Below are 19,787 nucleotides of genomic sequence, written 5' to 3'. Positions count from 1 at the left end.
ACCGCTGCAAAATAGGCAGCGCTGTGTTCGTAAGCGTTTAACATTATAAACAAGGCAGTGATGATGTTTTTTGTGCTTGAGTTTGATAAGCTCAGCGGAGAAAAACATTGCCTCTGAGATTTGTAATTAAAACTCTAACACGAATAATTTACATCACAATAAAATCTTGTACGCCTCTTACATATTTATTTTCTAAATATTTGCTTTAGCTGAGTTTAGTGAATAAAAAAGAAAATATTATTTAGTTCCTTTGCCTAGTTTGGGTTTCCTCCGTGGCGCAACGCGATTCGAAACTCGTCGACGCTCCGCGTGCGTATGTTTTGCGGTAGTAGTGTTGGAAGTGTGCGCACAGCGCTATGTAAACAATCGAGACGTAAAGTGCCACGATCGCGAATTCCCCGGCGTGCCAACCGCATAAGCGACGATGTAGCACGTTAACGCATAACTCGCGGCTATGACGCCGTCGCGACAGTTACGTCCGATCGTTGTTATCGGTTCGGCAGCAATCGTCGCCGTCGCTGCGGTGATCTTTTCGCTGACGTACTACCGCAGTGACGGGCCTCTCGATAGATTGTCGAACTGTTACGCATTGATCGATCGCCTGAAGAACACTGAGTTTGCTTTCGCGTACGCGAACGTCGGGGCATTACTCGCTTCGATAGGTTTCGGTCGAGAGAGTAGAGAATGGGAGAGCCGAAACGTCACGATACGAAGCTCCTTCCGAGGCATAGACGTGAGTTCGCTGACGAAAAACGTCGCCGAAGAGGTGTTGTCGGTGAGTGTCATCGCCCTTTTTCTGCGATTGGTAATGTACGGGAATATGATCGAGGTCTTTAATAGTTCGTCTCACTTCGATATTGCTTTGCTGCGCTAAAAAACTCTTTCGCGTTACTTTAGCCTCAGCCAGTGCATGATTGGATACGACACTACAAACACGTTTCTTATCGAATAAATAAATACGTATTCTTGATTTTGTTTTTGTTGAAGGAAGAGCTGTATGTGTGTGTGTATGTATGTATGTACAGTAAAGCAGATTCTCGTTCATATGTTCCCGTTTCATACGATTTTTCGGTTCCACCGTTCGCGATATTGTTGTCAAGCGAAACTGCGCTATGTTCAAGTTCGGATGGTACGTTTTCCCTAATAGCACGTTTTCCCCCAGCGTCTTCTTCATTTTCCTAAACATGAACGACTATCCAATATGTAATAGCATGCATATTGTTTGTATTTGTTTTTGCGATCACTGGCAGTTCATAGCTCTTCAGTACTTGGTATTCAAAGCAAATTAAAACATTCAAGAGTTAAAGGCAACGTAAAGTACCCAACAGAATCTAGCTCAATAACATTACAAGTCGTCCACTTTCATGTGTCTTTCAAACTTGTGAGTATAAAATTATAATTTGAAGACAAACACAATATACCCTTGATGTTCTAACAAGAATTCTTGAGCGATGCAATATATTATAGAGAATAAACCAGCAGGAGTGTATAATTTAAATTGCTGCCATAGTTTTAAGGAGAAAGCAGTTTTAAGCAGCAGTGTAGTCTCATTGTATGCAACCAGAATCCTTGAATATGATCAAACATATGGTTGAATTTGTATGGATACATGAAGTTCAAATTATGCAAAATCAAACCGCAACTGGATGGAGAAAAATTTTTGCTCACTATTTCTTTCTAATGTCTCCTCATGATTTTGTGCTGTTCGAATTTCCGTCGAGAAGCTTCTAATCTCACATTCGCTGTGAGATCGCCCTTAATTTGCTCAAGGAAACATACTTAGGCAGAAGTGTGAATACTATCTCTACATCGCATTGTGTGTGCAGTATGTGTTTTTTTGTTTTCTTTTTTGTACTTTGTGCTTGGTACAGCCTTGGGCTTAGGTGCACCTACAGCGAAGAAACACCCCATCGAATGCTTCGGAGAACTAATTAAGTCAGTCAAGAGTGAGGAACCCAACTGAGCCAAATTGATCTAGAGGTCAATGCTTTTGATGAAACTTGGCCACATATTATCATTCTAAATTATGTGAGGCATTCTGTGTGGCTTTGCCACATATGTACGAGGCTTACTATTATTATTTTAGGAGCGAAGCTCCTCAAGTTTGCATTTTGCCGTCACCGTCGAAACTCCCTGCATTGCGCAAGCACGCAGAGTGGAACAACAGGTGCGTGCTCCCACCACAGGGAGCAGGCACGGCGCCAGATGGCTGCGGTGACCGCATCGCACACTCACTTGCTCAGACGTTCCCACACTCGAGCGCACCCAACACTCTCCCGACCCGCACCCCCTACCGCCTGCCTCCATGAAAGCCAGCAGCGAGATCAGCCACATAGTCATTCGTGTCACATTTAAAAGGAGTTTCGCTCATCACTTATGTTCGTTCAAAGAACAGCTGCTAGTCTTTATTCAAGGTGCGATCGGTGAATACAAGAGTAAACGAATATCAAAACTGCATTTTTTGTAATATTTAGACTGACTACTTTCTACATAGTCGCCATTTCGATTGAGGCATTTGTCGTAGCTGGGCTCCAACTTCTCGATACCTTCTTTGTAGAATGCAGCTGAATGTTCTTTCAGCCTTTTCTGTACACTGGTCTGCAGCTCGCTGTGTGAGTGGCACACCCGTGCTCCTAGCCAGTGTTTCATGTGGGCAAAGAGATGTTAATCAGAGCGAGCCTATCCCAGGCTGTATAGTGGGCCACGTATCGAACACTTCCCGCTGTAAGCACTGAAGGAGCTTCTTTGTTGCAGAAGGGCCGTACAGCTGTGCATTGTCGGGGTAGTGCTTGATAACATTTCTGTTACAGTATACTCACGATGATTCAAACTCTAATAATTTGTACTATTGGTTAATTCAAACACGATTCAATTTTTGGGTTGGCCCTCTATTCTTTCAATGTATTTAAAAGCCTCTTAATTCAAACTTTATTAGTTGCTTGAATCATGCTTTTTGCGGATGCATACCAGAAAACATCTGCTGCTTTCCCAGTATTATTTAAAAATTTGCGTGCTTATATAATCCTGACAGTCTAAAAAATGAGAAATAAGTGCCTCAGGCCTTCAAGGAAAAAGGCTTTGCTAGTAAACAAATGTTTGAAACAAAGCATGTGCATGGTAAACCGTGATGCTTCTCAACTGCTATAGGGAGTGTTGTGCTGAAACACATATAGCAAAGGTGCAGTTGGCAATGGACGATTTCTTTAAAAGGTCTGATCAGCAGTAAATGGCCGATAAACTTGTGGACCTTACACCTCTGCTTTCTGTTCACTGCGTGTAGTTAGGGTTTAAAAAGGCTTAAAAGCTTTTTAATCTGAAAAAATCAAAGTAATCATAACCTGTGGGGTCACCTGACCTCGAGTCAAGTCTCGTTAATTCAAAGCCGAAGCGACGTAATCGCTTCAGTTTTGAATTAACGAGACTCGACTGTAGTTCGATCTGGATCGTCTTTTTAGGCACCTCTGGCGCACCCTGCTGTGACTCGTGAAAGTTCTGACTCATCACTCATTCGCCGAAAAATTTCAGCTGTGCTGCATCCCTCAGCATGCGGAAATTGAATTACAGCACGCAATCAGTGCCAGTGTCTATTATACAAGGCGGGTTTACATGTCCGCTATGAGCTCGGAACTGAGAGCTGTGATTTCGTGCGGTAGGTGGACGTATTAGAGAGATTGAACAAGATGCGTGTGCATTGCATGATCACACTTTCACTGTGGTTTTTATTATGTGGCCAATCAGACCATAAAAAATGGGCCTTGTTTATGTAATGGCTGGTACAATAGTTTGAACACACGACTAGTACACATCATAGCTGAAGCTCTATTTCTGAGGATGTGAATTCTATTCTTTTGAAGGCGTTAATACCCCTAAATTTTGTCGCGCACTTATTTCAGGACTCCAACAGCAGCCTTCGTGCCCTCCTGTCATGGAACGAACCTCAGCAGCACGTAAGAACAGTGCCGCTGTCCAGGTTTTCGGCCTTCCTGCCACCTCGCGGTAACATTCACTGTAATCCCTGGTGGCTAGTGGAGGGGAAAGGCTCGCGGAACTCCGATGGACACGTGCACGCAGATATATACGAACCGTCGGCGTGTGGAACGCCAGCTGAGGCCCTACTTGGCGAGCTCTTCGGCATGTTTCATCGAAACGTCTTTCTTGATACGAGAGCGGCACCAGCTGGGACTGCTGCAGTTGTTATGAGAAGTGGGAACGGCACGCTGGATATCCTCTTCAGGTTGGAGGACAATTTCGGTCAGCATTGATAGCATTTAGAATGACTGCCAGTTGGGCGTGTTGGTAAAGTTTCATGATGAAAGAAGCGCTAAATAATACACACACTCAGAGAGGACACAGACGAGCACTTGATAGCATGTTGCTTCCTGAAAAAAGCAAGATATGGCAACATATATTACACGAAACAGAATTATATATGGGAAAGAGACGTAAATTTAAGGGCCCATTTTTAATTGTCTGACACAATATTACTGAGAAATAACAGAGAGTGATGCCAACAAAAGTATAGGTGATATTAGAAGTAAATTTAATGTAAATGTGAAGAAACAAAAGTAGATGATAAGGTAACTTGTCCCTGAGAGGGACTTGCCGGTGGTATGTTATCATTTTGTTCTATTTTCTTTCTTCACACTTAACAGCAACAATTACCTCTAATGACATCCCCTATACTTTCTTTGGCGTGTTCGACAGTTAGTTCTCAGTATTAGCATTACATAATAACACCGTCTCTCAATCCTTCGTATAGTGTTCTTCCTTTTCAGGAGCTGTATTCTAAAATGCTTACTCTTGATGACAGTGTCACTTTGCGCCATGTAGAATCTTATATGGCTAATGGCTGAAGTGACTGTTCGTCCTTGCTTGAAAAGACAGAGCGCACACTGAAAGTGATGTTATGGCTATACCTCCAACTCAGAATGCTGCCCCGGGAGATGAACCTTAAACTGGCAGTTACACCATTTTGCTCATCTTAAACAGTTACAACGGCATTCTTTTTGTGCTGTATCGTGTGTCTGGAGTGCCTAAGGTCGACCTTTGTACATTTGCAATGATTCTCGCATCGAAATTCTGCAAGTGTACCGCACCACACTGCACAAAGCGACACTGACTTCAGAGAGCAGCCTGTTACCTTTGTGCCGACAGATCCCACGTCGAGTTCCAGATCAGCTCACCACCGTTGAAGCCGCTTTGGTTTACACCCGCCCAGTTCCAAGGCCGAGTAGTGATCAGCGATGATGGCTCTGCGCTGCATCACTTTGAGGCTTACGTCCCTACCAACCGGCAGCTCAACGTTGGTATGTGCAGCCAATGTTTTAATTTTTCTTAAACAGTGAAGTTGTAATTGCATTTTACTGTGCTAGAAAGATAAGCATTAAAGTATGTCAGCTAGAAGAAATAAAGTTGTTCCTCTCTCTCTGTCTGCTAGAAAGCATATGTAAGAAGCATTCACCCTTCGAAGTTAAGAAGCGAGGTTATCAAAAATATCAGGAACTGGGGGGGTACAACTGAGCCTGGTGTGTAACAAGCAAGATTATTGCAAGACTTAAATTCAATGTGCTTAATGTTACTTTTTAAATTATCAAAAGTGCCGGGTGTGAAGGCTAGCGCTAGTAACTATTATGAAATGTGAATTGCGATTATAGTCAACAAGGTGAAAAAAAATTACTAAATTTTAAAAATTCACCAAATTTCAGTCAGAACTATCGTTAACTTGATCAGTATACTTTGCATTTATCGTCTGCTCATTGTACAAAATATTCCATAACTGACGAACACTGTTTCCTTTTGACATGTATTTGTTTGCTGGGTTTATTCTGCACTTCAGACAAACATCGTTAATCTGGAGTGTTTATTCGGTTTACAAACTTTTGCCGTCATACGCGGCTCTGGTCACTAAAATTTAACTATTGCTTGTGTATAATTGTGCTAAAATTGCCTCTGAAAATAGTGCAATCTAGAATTGTACGAATGAAAAAAATAAATAAAGGCAGCTTTGCTCAAGTGGTGCTGAGCTGGACAACCGTCTTTGCTTCTGTCCGTTTTTCAGTTTCTTTTTCTGTTCTTCTTTCGAGTTTCTTCTTTGTCTTTCTCTCTTAATTTCAATTTTCTTCCTATTTTTTTCCTTGTTGTTTCCTCTTTCAACTTTTATGCATGATTTGTGCTGCCTTATTTTCCTAGCCATAGTAATAATTTCTGCACTTTATATCATGATCAAGGGGCTTGAGAAACAGCCGGAAAAATACGTCTTTGGCGCAAGCATGCGCTCAATATGCTACAGCTGGCTAGGGTCTATGTGGGTTGACCTCCATTCCGCCAAGTGACAACAACAACGTATGGTGGCCTGCCGCCCTAAAGTGCTTCGCTTTTAAAATAAATGTGATAAAGTGAACTAATTAATTGATTGATTGATTGATTTGTGGGGTTTAACGTCCCAAAACCACCATTTGATTATGAGAGACGCCGTAGTGGAGGACTCCGGAAATTTTGACCACCTGGGGTTCTTTAACGTGCACCCGAAAAAAAAAGTGAACTAATTAGCAACTATACTTGAGTATTGAGGTCTAGAAACTTCAACTAATTACTTTTCTGTTATTTCTCACACAATCAGCGACTCATTTATACTCTAGTTGTCACTAAAAAGTTATTAACAATTTTTCACTTGTAAATAATGAAATAAAAATTACAAAGTCTGAAACCCTGCTCCGTCATGTGATAAAGTGACAGACTTTTGAGTGTGCCTATTGCATCTGTTTGTCAACACACTTAAGCTAAGTCGGTTTTTACTTGTAAACAAATTGAATATCTCTAATTAATTGGAATTGTAATCGAAGCAACTGCCTGATTTCCTGCCTGAATGCTTTGCCTCGAAAGTGGTATGCTATATTCCACATAAGTAAATTTTCCATCATTTTATTTATTTAGTCAGCCAGTTAGTGCGATGAGAGAAGCAGAGACGGTGCCCATTGTTAGGGTTGGCTGTTCTGTTCTGCCTTTGCTTTCGAGTGCGAGTGCCCGAGCTCCCTAATGTAATGATAATAATTGTTGGGGTTTAAAGTCGCGCAACCACCATATGATTATGGAGTGGAGGGCTCTGGAAATTTCAACCACCTGGGGCTCTTTACGTGCACCTAAATCCAAGTACATGGGCCCCAAACATTTTTGGCTCTGTCGAAAATGCGGCCGCCGTGACTAGGATTCGATCCCGCGACGTTGCCTGAGCTCCATTGCCCCTCTTTGTTCTTGCAGTATTCATTCGTTCATTTGCTTACAGATTTGGAATGGCTAGTGGAAGAGCACAACAGGGACGTCCAGCGAACTGAAGTGGATATTGGAAAGGTTGCTGAAATGTCACTCAGCCTGGACTCTCCCGGTGGGCAGCTTGCCGAAATGCACTCGTCATTGATAAGCTCTGACAAAAAGGACGAGGCACTCAGAAAGCTGCATCAAATGTTTTTCCCATTCCTCAAGGTATGTCACTACCTGTGAGTGCTTGATCTTTACTCTTGAGTGAATATCACTTTTTTGGTTCGAAGTGGATGCTATTAGTATCAAATAACTTTGAAATGAATTCGAATAGTTGCAGGATTTGAATTATGTTAGGGTGTTGGAGAAGGTACAATATGGTACATCTTCAACGAGCCCTGAACCACTTTTTCGAGTAATCTTGGAACAATCTCAGTATCGGAATTTACTTCCACACAAATCGATTGCTACAAATGTTTCTCAAATTCATCAAAAACGGGTGGAGCTACAGATGTTTGTCATACGCTTTAAACATTCTCTCTCTTCTAAAGTCCTAGCACATGCACTAGAAGCTACTGAGGAAGCTATTTATGGCAAGGAAGGTGAAGTTACGTCAGCGTGCGTTATAACCTTTCAGTGTGCATTGAAATGCGATCGCTCTTTCATGCTGTGAATCCCCGGTGTGGTAGGTTTGCTCACTGTGTAATGTTAGTAGACTATGTATGGTGGTGCTGGGATGTGGCGACACCCCACGGCAAGAAGTGCATCTGATCTAAACATCGCTTTCGATTCATGTCACCTATGGCATATATTTATGCAGCCAATAGCATACCGTATGCAGTTCATCAAACAGCCGCCACCAGCAGTTCTGAAGAGAGTGAGCACTGGCGTCCTTATGGAAAGAGGGCACCTTAGAAGATGGCAACATTGTGCTCTGCTTTTAGACTCTCTCTTGCTGCAGACGAATGCAAAATTTGTCTGAGATGTTCATAAAAGCGTTTGCTTACCCGCAGGATGTGTTTTCTCACCAAGATCGAGAGATGGTTCAAATCCTTTGAAGATTTGCCATAGTAAGCTAGCTTAACTTTTAATGCACCTAACTTAGATAGTTAAAATATTGTGTTGTTGCATCTGACGAGCGATACCGATAAGAACACGGCAGGACGAGTGTTTGTTTTGTCATATTAATTATGTCTTGTCCTTATCAAGTGTAGCACTACAATACTTTAAAGACGCATCACCAGCTAGCCTTGCAACATGTTTTGTTCTACTTACTCATACTCCTATAATAAGCCAGTGAGAGCGGTATTCTGCTCTAAATTACATAAATGAATGAATGAGTCTGCAAATATTCGATTCCTTAATGCAATTACAGGTTCCGTACCACAACCTGAGTGCAGCGGCGGCAGAAGCCAAGCGGCACGAAAAGCTAGTCCACTCCATCGTCACTTGGGGTCCGCTGGATGACCAGTCGTGCTGAGGAAGTGCTCGGACCCTGCGTCAGGGTCCGCTCGCTTCCTCCGCGGTTCAAGAGCTTCTGCAGGCTTACTTTGTCAGCTCGTGGAGCCTGACTGCCGAGCTACAGGTAAGTGCTCCTACCAGCAAAGTTCGGCCGAATACGGGGTCCTCTGAATGGCTCGGTAGTTTTGCAGCTTGGGCATAACAGACACATTGTGGTAATTTGGCTGCTGAGATGTTTCTGTTTCAACGCTGAGGTTGGGGATGTGGCTTTTAGTTCCTAACCATGATGATTGCGTTTTGTTGCGAGTGAAATGCCAAGACGCTCGTATACTGAGATTCTGGCACTTTTCATAAAACTTGAAGTGTTGCGTAATAATCTGGAATATCTGATTTGTGCCTCATAATCAAATCATGGTTTCTCAGAATCGGAATTTTATTGATAGGGATACAGGAATTGACTCGTTAAGCACCAGAATACAAATCAATTTAAGCTGGGCATGGGGCTGCATATTCAGATTTTCAGCATAAAGTTGCACGATTATAATGACAGCGTGCACCAACTGTCCTGCAATCGAGTTTGTTACAAAACTTATCCCCCATAAATGTATGATGCCAATGAATGGTTCTTAACTGCAATGAATTATTTCCTTGTCTGTTCCCTTTAAAGCTTAGCGTAGGTAACAAAATTATTCTTTAATCAAAGTAAACTCTGCAGGCCTCAGATGAATGTGAAGTTTAATGGAGACAGTATTAAGAAAATATGTTGTGATCTCACTTTTATAGCATTACCTGTGGCAACATATGTTTGATAAAACCTGCTAATGCCATTTACACAACCTAGTTCTGCTGATTCAGCTATGACAGAGACGGTTTTGCTCTGTTCCATTCATTTGAACATTGATTGATAGAATTTAATTTCATTCGCAGGTAACTTGAGTTGCAATTTTGTAGGCAACACTTGTCACCACCAAACTTCCTCGAAAACCGGTTCTCTCACTACATTTGCATAAGAATAGTGTTTAATGCAGGCTATGCCCAATTCCGCAAATGTTTCAGAGTTAGTGCATTTGTGATTGTAACGTGCAAGTTCTTGATTTACTTTTTAAAAATGCAGTAAGAGTCTTGTTAGGAAGGTATACCCTATTGCTGGTCAAGTGTGCTTCTCATTAATTGAGAGCCGTGCTTCTCACATGAAGTACTATTGCCAAGGGCTCATTGAAAGTCAGTAGATCATGAGAAGTTGACCAACCTTCTATGCGAATTGCATCGCAGTGTTTCCTGGCATGTCTGAGACAGTCACCAGAGAACTCAATCATGTGCTTGCTGACCAGTAAAGTTTGAATTGTGTGATTAGGACTAATTTACTTATCCGGAAATGAATATATAGATCCCCTCATAGAACATACAGACATCAGCTGAGATTTCAGTTGGTGTCCCAAATAGTCGCTAATTTGAAATAACCAGACCCGAGTAATGTATTTCAAGTTGGCTGTACTTTTTTGAATGCCAATGTTGGGAAGTCTGAGCTGCCATGGCATATTGAGAAATGTGTGTTTCGATGGTTCAGTATATAATGGACGACTTACTGCTGGAAATTTTTACTGAGGACATTTTACCAGAACATTTAGTGATTAAATAAACCTGAAGGTAAATAGTATGGCAGGTTAGTTCTGCAAAAGCCCACGAGGCGTTGTTCACTGTCCCTTTAATGAACGAGAAAATTGTTGTCAATTCTAGTGACAAGCTGCAAAGCAACCCGAGCTTCTCCTTGTAGCTTAGTGCTAAGGTTGAGTGGATGGAAATTTCTACTTGACTGTAGACATTTGTTAATTAATTTTCAGTAAACTTTTCTAAGAACAAAGGGCAAAATGCTGTCACATGTGGCGGCACGGTAACCATGTGAGATTTCTTTTAAGGTGCACGCCAGCTTCAAATCTGATCGAGCAACGAAAGAAATGGCTGCCGCCTGCCTCAACGAGTACAAGTTTCCCGTCCAGATTGTGTGCCTTCTACCAAATGCTATAGTAGTCGACAGCATTTGCGCCAACGACCTTGTCGCTGTCGACGACGTCGACGAAGCAAAACTCGAAGGGTAGGCCTTGAGTTTATTTAGAATTTTTTCGTGTAACCAGGTTAGCATTGCGTTTTACCATAGGCGTGCCTTTGAACCAAAGGGTTCTTGTTAATTCATTGCAGTGCCCCCGTCCCTTATTATGTCAATGTGTGGCATAAATTTTGCACCCCCAACCCCCTCGTAAGGGGGCAGACTGGTTTTAGACATTTCTGGTTTATTTCTTCAGTGATCTTGATCAAACTGCACAGGGCTAAGCAGTTTCTTCTGCTGATTTCAAATGTTTATTTAGTTTTCCTGTTACTTATTTTGTTCCCGAGATAACTTAAGTTCACCCCTATTGTTTAAGGCTGCCATAGCAAAAAATTGCTTAATTAAAAGTGATATTTAAGATATGCCAACATAGACTAGTGATTATAGATTGAAAGTATGCAAGAATTTCGTTTTTAGGCCTTCTTTGGTTATTTTACAGCAAAACAAACTATCCATTTTCAAAAGCAGTTCGAATTGTGTTACAATTTTGATGATTAATTAATTAAAAAGGCTTGTGCTCTAAATTCTGCTTCCATACTTGTATTCTACACACATACAGGTTTCCATTGCAAAAATAATTATTGTTATGACTGGCTAGCTACAGAAATATTGAGGCCTCAAAATTGAACAGTCGTAAATTTACTTTTTTTGAGAAAAATGGAAAAAACTGAAAACGTGCACCTTCTTCAAAAAGCAACAATTATGGTGTGCATGTTTTGCAATCCTCATAAAGGTGCTCATACATTCGTAGCAGAGCTTCTGACACAGGTGCCGGCAAATTCTAAAGAAGACTCGAAGTCCGTTACCCCCCCCCCCCCCCTTTTTTTTTTTTTTTTGCAGGTTCTGCATGTTAAGATCACCAAGAATCTAGACACTTAGAATGACATTACAAAAAAATAACCACTTCCTGGTGTGTGAGAAATTGCAGAGAGATAGAAAAATACTAGCAGAAACCAAATATGTCAATTTTAAAAACTGAATTTTTTTGTTAATTTTTGGTTCCAAAGACCAGTCTGCCCCCTTAAGTGACTAAGGGGGTGGCTGTCTTTTGCACCCTTGTGCGCATGCCTGTCTGTTTAGCCCTTTCAGATGCTTCGTAAATACACATTTGTTTACACAACTTGTTTTTGTTACTCAAATGTAACTGCAAAATGCAAATAACTAACAAGAAGGTCTCTATAAGACATTTTAATGAACAATAAAAATTATAATGTGAGAAGTTTTAGAATGCTTAGCCCATACCAGTGCCTTACTTCAGATTCACTGTAAATTAATAAGTGATATAAGGTTGCAATACAGATAATTACACTATTCACGTGTAAAGGAATACGCGAGAAGAATTGCATCCCAATCGGGTTATCAGAAGTACCAAAAACATGAGGTCCAATCTCAGGAAGTTGCCCATGATTCCATGTTAAAAAAAAAACACATCTTAAATGTTGAAATAGAAACTCATCTATGTGAAAAAGATATGCTTTTTTAAAATGATCTCTTCCATCATGAGAGCTTGGGAATCATGGTTATTTGGAGCATGTGGCTTTGGTGAACTCCTCATATGAAATGTTATTGCAAGTAGCCAGGTGACAATTTTCAGCGTACTTAGACAATGAGCTCTTATGAGTTTTTAGTGGCCACCTTGTGCTCTTTTGAAGCGATTTTAACCTGCTTTGAGTTTCATTACAACCTTGTTTTGTTTTTTTTGTCATGAAAGTAAATAAACTAAACTTGTGAAACTATCTAAAAACAAAAAATATATGTGATTTCAGAAAAAAACTTGCAGCATTTATTTAGTAGCACCTACTCATAAAAGTGAATAATGGAACTGCATGTATTTCAACATTCATACATTTTGGAAATTCACATTCAGGAAACCTTGTCTCTGTTTGCTAACAGTACCACTTTTATCCAATGTTTTTAGCTTCTCCGACCCCATCGAAATGGCTTACCATCACTTCCTCAGCAGCTGCGTCACAAAAGCCAGAACCAAGCACTTTTTCGAGGCCTCCTAAACCTTTGCCTGTTGTAAAATGTATTGTGCACTGTAATCAAAGTTTTTCACGAAAGGGCCTTTTTGCTTTAGCACCTGGTAGCTACCAAATGAAATGAAAACTATATTTTATGTAGCACTCTAATCAAATGGTCATGCTATGCCGTACCTTTCACATACCGCACGTTAATCTTGCGGTAATTAGAGTGAAATCTTGTTATAGTGAACTTATCTTTGTCATGGTCACTAACGTGAGCACCAGAAACGAAAATTAACAAATGAACTTGTGCAAAACATGCAAAAGCGTGATGCTAGTAAGGAAGGGTATGTTGTTGATATTGACTGCCTCAGAGCTTGCACCCCACAGTTTACACGTTAGTTACGCTAAATTACAAAAACCGTTTTGCATCATCGTTATTATATATGCAAATTTACTATAAATGATGTCACGCAATACCGACTTGTTCGACAATGTCATACATTGAAAGGTTGTCCGTTACGAGTTGCAGAATGCACGCTTAAACAACACTTGCTGTTTTGCTTCTAGCAGCTCAAGCTTAGCATGAATTATGCTAGCGACTCAAGCTTAGCCTTTATGTGAAATCAAAGTATTTACCTACACACATACACACCCGACAACTACATTTCTTCTTTTCCTGTGATAGCCTACTCACTGTGATACGACACCAACCAACCACCACAAATTTTACCCTTCAAAACTGCACTTCGCAGACTGCATCTGTATATAAGAAAATGTTCGTCAATAACACAAGCTAATGGGGAAGAGGTTAGAACAAATGCTGTCGTGACTCTCGCATTGAAAGTTGAATCGCGTGACATCACTTCTCTGGTTCAAAGAGTACACATGGCGGTTGGAGAGCCACATTCTGTAGCGAAAAGCCTAATTCTGTTCACCCTGGTGTAATGCCTCGAGACAATATGAGTGTGGCGTAAATAAATGCGCAAGTAATGGTGGTGGCCTGTGATGTCAAAAAAAGGGGGGAGAGATGTTTACACTGGCCGAGTAAAGATTGGGAAACACCGAGGCTGGTTGATATGGGAGGCTTGACAAGACTTTCACTGATTCTAGGTCTCGGCGTAGGCAAAGTAGAGTCAAACCGCGGCCCGTCACAGACCTTGCAAAAATGTTCCAAATCCGGTGCCAGAAGTAACGGGCAAAGCTGGCTGCGGCACCCCCATTGGAAGTGCAGGCTTTTCGCAGATCATACTCGGCCGTTGCGCAGCCGATAAACAATGGTGGGGAGCGTTCTTTTAGGCATACCATGTTTTACCTTGAGCTGATTTCACCTTAAGTCTAATCATCACAGTTCATGTTTTATCTGGAACTCACTCAGATAAAAAATATGCCCTGTCATTTGTGCTATCATGCACTGGTGAGACAAGACAAAATTGTGCGGCCCAGTTTGCTGGTGTAGGAAAATTATAAAAGACTGACCGGAAATGTTTTTCATTGGACGCGTGGTAAATGTTTAACATTGCCACAGAGGTTTGGCTAGCTACAGCATTGATGACAAATGAAGTGATTAGGTCTGTTGCACTATAAAATAATTTATTGTGCCGGCAAGAGAGACGAATCTTGGGGTGTGTACATAGCTAGCAGTAGCGATGTTTCATCGCTCCACAAGAATCATAAACGAGGAACGTACCAAGAAATCCCCATCCACTGTGCAGTGCCCCTTTGTCGCTTGAGTAAACCAGAGACCTAAAGTTTAATCGATACATTGTGGCGATGCGGGCGTCACTGCCCATTCGTTTTTTTTACGTGCCTCGCTTCATGTCGACCTCTTTGTATTTTTGTAAGCAATTTGGTTTTTCAGACGTACACATTTTTAAGATTTTCTTCCAGAGCCTGTTTTTTCCAGCCATCACACTTCCGTACAACCTGCGGTGCTGTCTCTGTATTCAACATAGAGCAAAATCTGGTACAAGCCAGCACAGAGAATTTGCCAGGCAATCTTGTACAAAGCATAAAACATGAAAATTTAAGACGAAAGTAAGGGCTCTTACATAAAAATCACGCAACTGACTGAAATTTCACAACAGTACGACGTGAAAATAAAGTTTGCGTGACATCAGCTAACCATATGTTTAGGCACGTGATCCAACTTTCTCTCGTTCAGGTGTGAACGGCATCCAACGCAAACAAACGCCTTCACAACCTACACCACAAGACATTTCCTGTACAGCTTTTCTACTGCAATAATTTTGTGTAACTCAGCAATACTCTTTGTTTGCCGGACTAAAAGCGTATTGCCTAATGCTTTCCACCTTTTGTCGTTGTGTGCAGCTTGTGCAAACAGTCGCATTTACAGTAAAATCTTGTTAATTCGAATTCAAAAGCAACTCTGAAATTGTTTGAATTGAGAGAAATGTGAATTAGCAGGCATGTGCTAGAATGAACGAACATTACACCACACTGCGTGGGCCCAAAAAAAGCCACCTCTGGACTCGTTATCACAAATTAGGCATTACGTACTACACATTTGTGGCTGCTTATTTTGTAAGTGAGGTTAATAAAGCTCCAACAGCAAAAATTAAGTGATCAACGAGCGATGGGTCAGAAAGTAGCACAAACATGCATTGGTGTGAGCAGAGAGCCTCAATGTCAGCGCGCGGCAATATGTGGCGCGACTTATGCCCCAAAACATATTTATTTACATGGCAGAGTTAATGCAACCGAAATTAAGTGGTCAGTAATTTGCGTTCGCTTGCGTTCATTCTGTCGCGACAGGATGAGTATCGTTTACAGCTAGCCCAAGACTTCCGGCGCAGCGTCTGAATTCTCGTCTGCTGAGAAATGCTGCTGTTTTGTTGTTTTGCATCTCTAGTAAAGTTGGTTTGGTTTTGCAACACATCGCGATCACTGTGGGCCGACATCTGCGAGGAGTGATGACAACCAGGGGCTCCCAATTTGTATTAGCCACTCTGGTTACCGACTTGTTGGAATTATCGGGAGTTTGCCCCCCACAGGAATACACGGGGCCGTTCCGAGACTTGGGCGTCAGTACGAATTAAGCGAGTAGCATTAACGAGCTTTTACTCTACAAACTTGGCGATTGTGCTCAACAAGGGAACGTTGCATGAATTTCGTTACATTAAAAACACTGTTCGCCAAGTTTCACGGGTACAAGAATAGACGTGTAGATCACATGGTCACATTTAAGTTTGCTAAGTCCCACATTGATGTATGCCTTAAAAACCGTTGACAATTACAACAGAAGCCTGTATGCATTTCTGCTCGATGGATTTGCTCGATGGCCTGTTGTTGGGAAGTCATGACTTGTGTGTTTTTTGCCACAAGTGTGATAACAGTACTACGCTAGCATTAAAAATCCGTAAGAACGTACCAGTTCACAACGAAGAACACACATTGTCTTGTGTGTTTTCTTTTTTGTCCGTGTTTTGCATGCCTGCATTCTTTTAGATTCTTTTTTTTAATGATGAATCCTTACCACCCGCTAGCTCAGCTTTTTAGTATTCCAAGAACTTGAGAGAATCTCGTGAAGTACAAGGTAACGCAAAACCTACTTCGGAAATGTGCCATTGCAAAAATAAGCATTGCAGTAGATATTGCTGATGTGACAGAATAGCCATGTTTTTGTAGCACAGTGGAGCGCTAGTACAAATGCTGAACATGTTGCGTATTGTGGCAGATACTCTTTTTCACCATCACCATTTTCTGTAAGCCAGCAGCACCTTATTGCTCAAAGTGCGCAAAATATAAAGCGCAGTGCCTTAAAATTTCAGACGAACGCAGCGGCATTTCTGTTTAGAAGAGCGTGCAAACAGCTTCACCGATCTGCCCTCCTAAACTCTTGGGACACGAAGAGCTTTTATAGTGTTCATGCAGTGGTACCAGTACCGAACTAATTTGGTTAGCTGTTCGCGTTCTACATACTAATCATGTTTCAATGCCAGAGGTAAAGCTTTGACAAAGCTAAGTGGTCTGATCTCACCTCCGCAGGACTGTTACACATCAGTAATCGCGTACCTTGCTGCTTGTGGACCAATATACAACTGTAACAAGAGTTGAAGGTGATGAAGACGCTGAAGATTTTTCTTCAACACTTATCGGATTACGTTGATACTGATTAGTTTGCATGCAGACCGACATTTCGGGCTGCCTACTTTTACAGGAAGCACATCTAAACTATTCTTTCCGGTGAATGTACGATTGCCCAGCTCTCAAGTGAATTACTTGTGATTGGGAACACTGCAGCGTATCTGCACAGTTCATTGATATAATTGTCAGCCAGCACACCTAGATAATCAACTTGCCTATTCTATCGGTCTATTCTATAGCTACGTAAGCTTATTTTATAGCTTTGAAGATGCATATTGTGTCTTTGTACAGTCAGTGACAATGTAGTGTTTAAGTGACTCGCCGCCAACTATGGTCATTTTCGCGACGTCGAATGTATATGTTTGTTTAGAGGTGAAAGACAACCGTGAAAATCCACCTTGTGTCGTTCGTGTTTTCAGATGAAACAAACATCCTGGCTAATTTTATAGATTACTTTTTTTACATCAGTTTTTAGTGAAGGATAATATATTTAAAGAAACAACAAAATTTTATCTTTCGGTAAGTCAAGCTGTTATATTAGCAGAGCTAGAATACTATAGATGACAATGTACTCCAGTTTGCACAGTTCTTTCGGTGATAAAGCAATTGTTCAGCATTGTCTTGTGGGCTGGATCTTGCATGAATTTCTCATGTTATCACCAAATACAGCACGTCGTTTCGGTGCAATGTACCCAATACCTTTGCGCAAATACTACGTAACTTCACCTTCGACCAGTCCCGCGCAGTCGAATTACAACTTTGCCACGAGCGGTTCTGCGAATGTGCCGCCCGTAAATGTACTGCTTTGACTATCATGTGGCGTCCTCAGAGTTGGCACAATTGAAAACAGCAAGGTGTGCCTTAGAATGCTTGGAATAATTGATATGTCTAGGGGTGTGTGAATGTTAAGAACTTCATAGCGATGAAGCGATTGTTGACCCATTTGATTTGGTCTTTCAATTGAATCATCACTACTTCTGACTGTAAACAATGTTTCAAATAGTTTTTGAATACTGAAATTCAGCAGCTGTATAATATCAAATGTACAATTTGAGGCAAAGTTTGATAATTTCGTCTTGCAGACCATGGTAGGCACAAAGCGTGAATTACAAGGGAGCATGCCAAGTCGGCAGCTAGAACTTTTTTAGCTAAACTGCACATTAGTTAATAAAAAAGTACTGAAAACAAAAATAAACTGCCCACTTGTTTCTAGTAGCCTTGTGCTTTTAATGTACGGTTCATAATCTGCTACATGACAAACTTAGTAATTTCATACCCAGCAACCGACTGGCAACTGTGTGATCTGGCAAAAACGTTAAATCGAAAAAATACAATGTACACATGATTACTGGTTCTCAGCGTAACAATGTAAACAGCTGTTCATTATTTGAAAACTCTTCTGTTGACTGCTGGTGCTAATAGTTCAATATTTTAAGCCTCAAAACTTACTATGTGTACAACCCTAACTGACCTTGCCGAAAAAAAAAAAAAATAGGGTGTCAGAACATTGCAAGCTGAGGTGACCTTTTGCTCACTGTTGGTGCCTTCATTTTAATTTTTTTTGTTCCATAACTTTTGTTGCAAATAGCATTGGTTTGCTGGCAGCAGCCTTCATAATTCACAAAGCTTCTGTACGAAAAGAAAAATGTGTTCAAGAATGCTGGCATTTAGTAGTCTGCTGGACAAAGTCTGTTGTTTTTCCAGCACGCTGTCGATGCAAATGTGAAAAATCTCGTCACCAAGATGTTTTCATTTGTGTTCTCCATTTTCGTTTTGTATTCTTCGTTCTCACTGAAATAACGAGGAAAAAAAGCAAACGCTCAAGTTTGTCTGCCTTATGAAGTTGCCTTTCAAAACCGTCCGTGACGGCGAAGGATGACGGATGCTTTTTGCAGACCGCTTGTGTTGTTTGAATAAAATGTGTTAAGTTTGCGATTTGCAATGTTTGTCATTTCATTGGAAGTAATGAACTCTCAAGTGACAGTGCAGTACACTCTTGTTATATAGAGTCTAAATAAACCATGGATAATATGTTCTGTTTAGAAAGAGTTCCATTGTCTGAGTGATGAGCAGGGTTGCTCCGCTTCAGCAGCAATTTCGTTTAAGGGATTTCTCTTCAATGAGAGGCTACTACCGTAATTACTCAAATCTAACGCGCACCTTTTTTCCGGTTAAGCGAGTTCATAAATCGCATGCGCGTTAGAATCTAGTACGAAAAAAAATGAATACGGTCATTCTATTGCCATCGGCATTTCAAAATGGCCGCCTCCTGCGTGCGTCGGCATGGCGCGTCGGCCCTTTCTGCCTATGTGTTTCCCATGTGCGGCACTTCGTACGTGTGCTGAGGAGTTCGTCATCTTGTAGTGCATTAGCATCGACGGCGTGGAAGGGCCGACTCCAAAAACTCGAGTGCACCACGATGCCACTTTTAAAAGAAAAGTCATCGCGTGTGCAGAAACGGACGAAAATCGGGCCGCATCGCGGTCGTTCGGAGTTCCTGAAACGTGCGTGCGGAACCGGTGGAAACAAAAGCAGAAGATTGTCGACAGCAAAGCTTCACGCAAAGGCTTCAGTGGACCACAGCAGGGTCGGTTTTCGCAAATGAAAGAGCTGCTCGGCGAGTATGTGATTGAGCAGTAGTGAGCGGCACAGCGGCCCATGTCGACAGAACTGCTCCAAGTGCAGGCTATGCAGTTAGCCTTAGAAAAAGGGCTAATGCGGAGCCAGCTTAAAGCGAGCAGGTGCTGGCTAACTAACTTTATGAAGAGGAAAAGCTTATCCCTCCGAACGGGAACGGGCATATGCAAAAAGTTTTGCGGAGGAGTACGATGAAAAGCTTCACAGTTTTCAGAGGTTCGTCCTAAACTTGCGGCACAACAACGGCTACCTGCTTGGGC

The 19,787-nt window shown here is 41.5% G+C and overlaps 1 pseudogene; it reads left to right on the top strand.

Moving 5' to 3' along the window:
* Nucleotides 1–260: 260 nt before the first annotated feature.
* LOC119163876 (selenoprotein N-like) lies at nucleotides 261–18,825 on the top strand (annotated as a pseudogene).
* The last annotated feature ends 962 nt before the right edge of the window (nucleotides 18,826–19,787 follow it).

The sequence above is a fragment of the Rhipicephalus microplus genome, chromosome 8 (genome assembly GCF_043290135.1).
Source record: "Rhipicephalus microplus isolate Deutch F79 chromosome 8, USDA_Rmic, whole genome shotgun sequence".
In the NCBI taxonomy this organism is placed as follows: Eukaryota; Metazoa; Arthropoda; class Arachnida; order Ixodida; family Ixodidae; genus Rhipicephalus; species Rhipicephalus microplus.
This window is presented reverse-complemented; position numbering and strand designations above follow the sequence as displayed.